This window comes from Dromaius novaehollandiae, chromosome 4, assembly GCF_036370855.1.
Source record: "Dromaius novaehollandiae isolate bDroNov1 chromosome 4, bDroNov1.hap1, whole genome shotgun sequence".
NCBI lineage: Eukaryota > Metazoa > Chordata > Aves > Casuariiformes > Dromaiidae > Dromaius > Dromaius novaehollandiae.
This window is the reverse complement of record NC_088101.1, coordinates 12,438,667-12,446,422: the sequence shown is the minus strand read 5'-3', so window position 1 is coordinate 12,446,422 and position 7,756 is coordinate 12,438,667.

The window sequence follows — 7,756 nt, the reverse complement described above, 5'->3', positions numbered from 1 at the left end:
AGGGGCAATGGGGAGAAAAGAAGAGCCTTGCCTGGCTCCTGAGCATGAAATCAGGTCAGCTCCTGTTTTCTTCACCACCACTCTGGGGGAGAGAATGCAGAGAGGTGAAGCCTTCTGTAGCTAGAGGGGAAATCAAGGTGTTTCAGTGGAACAGGAGTAGTCTGTAATGCTGGGGGAGGAAGGTAGGTGCATTTGAGTGGGGACACAAGAAACGGTACAAAACGGACAGGTAAGTGTGCAGAGCCAGTCTGGAGACTGGTGGGCATGGAGCAGTGGAGTCACTCAGCACAGCTGGAGTTGTTTGCAGGGAACTTGGAGTAAGAAACAGTATGGGGCTGGGGGCACAGACAGGGGTCATCTGAGTGTCTGAAGGGAAAGCAGGAGTCTTGTGTGCAGGTGGACAGCACTCTTACACACTGGCAGTAATAAAATTTTCTTGTTTAGAAAGGATCTGCTGGCTTTCTTTAATCACCATACCCTCATTGCTGTGAGGGCACAAGGTGAGCTATGGCCCTTGTGTGCAAAGGGAGTGCTGTACGGTTCGGGGTAGGGGAGGCTGGAAAGCCAGCCACACCCAAAAAGTGACTGAAGCAATGTGGAGACCTGTTCTCACTCAAAGCACATCTCAGTCTGCTGCGCGACAGCTTTCGAACACCATTCAGTCAAGCCCAAGTTAAAAAGGGTGAAAGGCAGATTCATTTTGGTTCAAGTCAGAGGAAGACATGATTCTGGAGATATCCAGAGAATCTCTAGCATCTCATTAGCAGAACGGGAAGCTTGAACAACATCTGTACATGTTGTGAACTTATGCCAGGTAGGTAATGGCAATATACAACTTGCCATATGATGCTGTCCCCTATCTTGCTTTAAGATTTGACCTAGTGATGGAATTGCTTTTCAGATGAGAGTGGCTTGAAACAGAAAGGGGCTATGTTGCTCGGCAGGGTTAAAGGACTCAAACTTGGGCATGCAATGGGGACACTGACCAAGTGCCACATGTGCAGCTTGGGTTACTACCCCATGTTGCAGGGATAAATGGAAGCATAAACTGAGCATCTAGGGAGAGCAATCTGTCTTGCTCTATAAATGTACCATGAGACCTTGTACTTAAAGAAAACATGGCTTTGGGAAAAACATTCCCCTTTGGGGGTTTTGATTAAAGTACTGACAGAAAAGCCCTTGGGAAGTAGAAAAAACACTTCCCTGATCTTGCTCATTTTGAGACGTGTGTGTGTATATATGTACACATACATGTACACACATAAATGTGTGTGTACTGGGAGGAGTTGAGAGGAGGTAGTGCTCCCATTTCCTTTAAGGGAAGGGAGGGGGGAAAAAGCCGAGCTTGACATCAAATAGAAATATTTATGTATTATGTTACAAGCTAAAATTATTTACATCATTTTTTTTCCAACAGAGTAACTGTTTTATTGTTTGAGAGAGAAAACTTTCAACATGATTATTCTAACATCACTTCCAAAGTTCTAAGTTATACTCAAACAGTTGCAATCCTTTCTGTTCTCAGGATTTTTCCACGCACCTCTGAAGAGCTCTTGTGGGAGAGTGCTGTGAACAAAGTAGACTTAGCAGTGCAGCAAGTGCTGGAAAAGCTTGTCAAGTCTTCAAGTCTTCATCCTGACTGAATGGCACTTCTGGTAATGCCTTGAACGGTTTTGTTGATTTCCGATCTATGACGTTAATTTAGTTTCATAAATTGCTGAAAAAGTTAAAAAAAAAAAATCATTGCCTCTACAAGTTCTTGTTCTGCTGTCGCCCCAGGGTATGAAAGCTTGTTCCAAAGTGTGGGGAAAACACTTCTTTGTACATGCTTTCTAGAGAAGAGAAACTGCCACGCTCACTTAACAGACATTTTGCACAGGTCCACTAACAGCCTCCTCCGAGTCCACTGAATATCGACTTTCTGTGTTGAAAATATTGAAAATGCAGCTCATCTAAAAGATTAGCAGTGCTGGTGAGAGCACAGAGGGGCCATTTCCACCCTTGCCAGCAGATATCATAGAACTGCTCCCTTTGCAATCTTTGCTCAGAGAGAGAAGCAAGATTTATGGCAAAAGGCGCAGGCGCTGAACTGAGCAGCTGATGGGCACTCAAGTGAGATGTAGTCTTGATTTAATTTTTTCCTATTTAAAAAAAAGCTATTGGTGACCAAGAATGACAGCTGTCTTAGTCTTGCACTGTGTATTATTGCTAAGCATTGTTAGCTTGATGGATAAGAGAAACCCCTAGTGTCTTATGCCTAATGGAAGCCACTTTGTGTATCTTATTGGATTATAGTCTCTATCAAGTCCATATAGTTGATAAATTTACCTTTTGGTCTGGCTGCTACTGACAACAGTGATAATTCTTCAGTAAGTGAAGAATCTGATTCCTAATTAAACCCAACATATAAACACAGTATCTCTGAGTTAGCATGACTTCTTAGAATGACAGGTAGTAACAGCATATGCCGAAGCTAAGCTTCAGGATAAGAAACCTGCTCATTACCCATTGGTCTTGGTTTTCAGGTTCAGATGGGTTTGAGATTTAGCAGTTAAAAGATTTTGACCTACTATTTTCAGGCTCTCCATGTGTTTAATTAAAATGACCTCTTAAAAAGAATTTTCTAGACATTTCTGTATTTCAGTTGTCAGCCTCAGGGTATGGAGGTCTATGATGTGCCAAGAGGTTTCGATAGCCTGAAGGGATGTTTTATCCATTACCAGGACCTGGAGGAGCTGAGGAGCAAAGAAATACTCTTTGATCTAGAGTTTACATTGCTTTGAAGCTGTACTGCACATTTGCCTTCCCAAGAGTTTCAAGCTGTAAAAGCATGAAAGGAATCCTTGTGACCTACCTCTATAATAATCAACCTTTGTTTAGATTTGTTGCTCAGGCATCTTTTCTTTCCAGAGTGTTTCAGTGTTACGCTGTCGGAAGAAAAAGTAAATAAGCATCTCAGTTCTGTTAGGAGCATGATATTACCTGTTTTTTTCAGCAGTGTGCTCTATACACTTTGACTATTTACTTACATGACTTCAATGTGATCACAATTGATTCCTGGTCTGTATATTTCAAGCTTTCCAATATGTTTGGGATTGACACCTGACAGACCAGGTCCTATGCAAAGGCAGTGTCCTTTGGCAAAGGATGCCATTATTCCTGCAATGACAGTGTGGCTATAAGTACAGTGCATTCGTGACCAAACAATTCAAAGGCTCCCTTCATTTATGCACTGAGTCTCAGGCAGAAGTGAAGGGTGCAAGTGAGCTGAGATCTCTGCTCAGGTCTGGCCTCTGAACTCTTCTAACACCTGATAAAGTAAAGCTACTTGTTAAATTTATTTCTGAAAATTTTTGGTGCTGCAGAACAAGAAAGCTTTTATTTCTACCCCAGGAGTCTCAGAGCAAGAAATGACACGGTTCTTACCTTACTTTGCACCAGCAGCTTCCCCACCCTTTAAGTTACTGTAGGAGGAAGGAAGGAAGGGTGAAGGATGGCAAAAAGTATTGACAACAAGGGGAGATAACTCTGTACCTTGCACTGCAGCCACAGTCAGGAGAAGGAGTGACAGGCATGTCAGGAGCTTCACATTCAGCATGGCTGTGCCTTCTGAGTGTGCTGCTTCTCTACTGCCTGCCAAGTAAAGGATGGATGAATGTGGGTGAAGTAAGACTAGTCCGTGCTGGCGTATATATACGCAATTCCACTGCCTACCTCTTGTTGGCAGTCAGACAGGGAAATCCCTCATCCAAGGCACACATTAATTCTTCAATTTTGTTATCACTTTCAGATTCAGATGTTCCTCCCTTAGCAATTTGAAAGTCTGATTTTATCCTATAGTTGAATACCAGCTGACTCTCATGCCATGCCCTGGGTTATTTTGGATGTGTTTCATGCTGTTAAAGAAAATGGGATTTTCTAACTGTTTCCTGTTTTCTCCTGAATGAGACTCTTTAATCAGCACTGACCCAACAGAGGAACACACAACTAACACCTCTAATCTGTTTATCTTCTCTAAGAAGGGAAGACTTGCACTGGAAGGGAAGGTGTAATGTTCTCTATAGACAGCCCGGAGTAGGCATGGCTCTCATCTCTATCCTGGGAAAACTGTGCTTTCCTCTAATAGTAAGGCTCTGCACCTGTACTGCAAAATGGGGAAGAAGGTTCCTGTAAGTGTCTGTGGTTTAGTCACTGAGATGGAAAACCTTGTGGAAAAACTTGATTTTCCTGGCCTCTGCTAGAAGGACTATTTGCATGCGCTGTGAGTTAAGGTTTCTTCTTGTTCATTTTGGATTTCCTGTCTTTTAACTTTAGATTCTGGTCTTGTGCACTTGTCCTGGCTCCCTGCCCCATTTTATCTCTTCCTTTGCTTTGCTATTCCCACAGCCTCTCTCTGCTAGAGTTCATTTTCCACTAAGAAGTGAGTGGTAGGAAGGGCAGCGGTCCTGCCTTCTGTTTAAAAGTGAAGTCTTGCTATTTACATTCCTAAAAGGGAGATGTATGCCAGATGCATACATCAGACATTTCAGGCAAAATGTGCCAGATATTCTCATTAATGGAACTCAGTCACATTGGAACACATTCAGTTTAATGTTGGTCCTTTAGTGTGATAATTCTTGCTATATGGTGAAAGGAGGTTTATTAGCACACAGTATAGCCAGAGGAAAGGGATTTGAGGCCTAAGGGGAGCTGTGCCCCTGAAGTGAGAAATTCAGTTTTTCCTGGATGTATTAAGTGAGCTGTGGCGTACCAGCAGGGTGAAGTGTTTATATTACTCCAACAATCCAAAAGGACAGTCTTGAATATTGAGTGAGCATTTTGATGGAAACCAAGAGGTCTGTTTGAGACCATTTTTTAGTGCATTCCTTGATGTAATGCTTCCTTCTGCCTTTGTGGCTGTCTGCTTGCCTTGCAGCTGGCTGTGTTTTAAAAGGCTTCTGAAACTGACTTGAACAGAAAATGAAGCAAGGAAGATGTAGATGACTTGGTCCAAAAGTGAAAGCCAAAAATCCTCATGCGGCACCTCCAAAGTTAGCTACATTTGCATGCTTTCTTGACTGCTTTGACCTGGCTTGATTCTGTTTCTTTTGCAAATATTTATTCAGGTATTTTGGTAGGTGTTCCTCTGAAACATGTATTTTGAGTAATCAGTCCTGAGAGCACATAGTTTGCAACCTACCTGCTTCAGATAGGTTTGGCCTGAGCTCTGGTGTCCAGTACCTAGCTGCATTAGAAGTGGGGAACCTCTCAATTGGAAGCTAAAGCTTTTCGGTGGTTATAGTTTCAGTAATGGTCTAGTTACAGTCCATCCTTGAAGGAAGTCTATCCAAAGGTGACTCTGAGGCAAATCTGTAGTGCTATTGCCACCCTACACACTAGATGAGGTGTGTTCCTTCACCTACACGAGGGCAATTGCGTTAACCTTTTTCCCTTAAGGTAGAACAGAGCTTTCAAGGCATTTCCTTGTATTTCAGCACTGAAATTATGAAGGTTTTTCAGAAGTCAGACAAAAATGGCAAAAAGGAAAATGACTGTTTCTATTTTTTGCAGGGAAAGCGCAGTGTAAGTAAATGTATACTTCTGGATGTTATGTCTCAATGGCTTAGTCTGGTACGGTCTTCCCCTTACTAATTTCAGTTTGACAGAGATGAAAGATACATTTTTATAGTATCTTTTTTTAGTCTAGTTCATCTTTTAGCCTGTCATCCTTTTAGTCTTTGTCATATTTTGTCACAAGGAACTGACCTTCCTTGGAAATAAACACATCCATCTTGACTGTGAACATTGTGTATTTTCAAGCTGTACATGAGAGGAGTCAACACAATAACATGGCTATTCAAAACAAAAAACAAAAAACCCAGATTCTTGTTTTTGCTGTCAGAGAAAGGGCAGAGATTGCTACTTGAGTAATCAAAGAAAGCTTTATGCTACAGGAAGGGGTTTTCTAGGCTGAGACTCCTTGTCTGTGGGGAAGTCCCACTCCTTTGCACATCTGGCACAGCTTTGCTGAAAGTACAATGTCAGGCAGGAATTTCCAGCATTCCTTCCTATATATGCCTGGTGAGGCCACCCATGTTGGAGCTGTCACTTTGACAAGTGAAACCTCATGCTGAAGAAACGGTCCTTTTCTGGGCCATGATCCAGGACTACTGTTCCCAGAAGGAGTCAGGAAAAACACAAGCAAGAATAGTCCCTGACAGCACATTCAGTTCTTCTCTATCAGTTTTCTTTGTGAACACAAGCCCAAATCCACACAATTTGATAGTACTTATATGTTGATCCCTTGTAAGGGAGACTAGTTTGAGATTCCCTGTCACAGGTTGGAAATCTGTGCTTGGCTTGTGTCTATGACAGGCAAGACACCCTATGAACAAAACTGTAGGGAATAGGTATGCTGGATGGCCTGACAAGGATAGAAGAGCTGCAATCCTGGAGCATCACAGAAATGTTTCCTTACTCTAGCACAGCAGTAACCAGAGCTTCAGCAAAACTGACGGGCAACTTTGTTCTTGCAAGCCAAAGTGTCCTTCCAAGACAAGAAACCAAAGGTCATCCTCTTAGTTACCACAGTCCTGCTAAGCTGGGGTGGCTGCTCTCTAAATATTTTTTTTGTGACCAAAAAAACCCCATAGTCTTCTGGGTTGCTGGTGGCTCTGTATGAGTATGCTGGAGTAGTCCCATCCATCCTTTCTTTGTAGTAAGGCCATAGCCATGCTTTGGAGAGAGCATCATCTGGTAGATGAAAATGTGAAAAAACTCAGATTTATAGGATTTGTAGTCTTCAGTCAATTGTCGATGTGTTCTCATCTGCTTTAATTGGTCAGACTATCTGTAAACCATTTCTGAGAGTAGGCCTTAATGCTGGAAGCCCGTTACTAATTTTTGCTGCTTGAAAGACTGACTTAAGTGGTTCTTCTCATACCCCTGTTAACACTCTCCATAAAGCAAAAATCCTTGTCCTAAATTGAGGAAGGAATGATAGGACAGGAACCGGAAATGGGACTTAATTCAATTACTGGACTTGGGCGTCTCTGGGTGTCCTGCCTGTCCTACAGCTGTCAGGTCAGATTGGTACAGATATTCCCTTGTTTCTGTGGTGAGTTTACTGGCCCTTTGTGGGTCTCTGGTGCTGTGAGGCATCTCTGAGCATTAGACACTCATGTTTAGGCAAGCTGAGTGAGACTCCAGTGTCTTAACCTGCAGGTGCTGGTGTATTTTTAAGGTAAGCTCCCTCCTGTCTCTTCCAAGGGAGCTGTCCTGCTCTGCATGGAATAATTCAGTATTATCTGGGTAGGTGAGAGAAGCAGAATATGATTTTCATTTATCCTGTAAGTGAAATTCCAGCATGCCAGTCCTTAGTTAAACAAAGCTGAGGTTTTTTGTTTGGCATAAATATTCATTTATCTAGTCCCTTATTTCCTGTGTGGTCTTTTTAAATGCAAAAATAACTGATCATTCTGTTATATAAGCCTATTGGTGGCTTCTTTGCTACCTTTCTCAAGGACTTGCTTTTCAGACTTGTAAGTTCCCTTTCCTCTTCATATGCAATTTTGGGGAGGAGGAGTTTGTTACACTCAGGCTTTGCCTTCCCTGGGTTACAGCCCCAGGAAACTGAGAGGTGTCTGCTGCTTGCCTTGCTGCTGGAGACTGGTGAAGTGTTCCAGCCTACCGTGTACTCTGTGCCAGGAGTTCAGTACTAGTTGGAGCTACAGATCAAGCTCTCCCTAAAACAAAAATACTGCCTTGGTCAGGATCG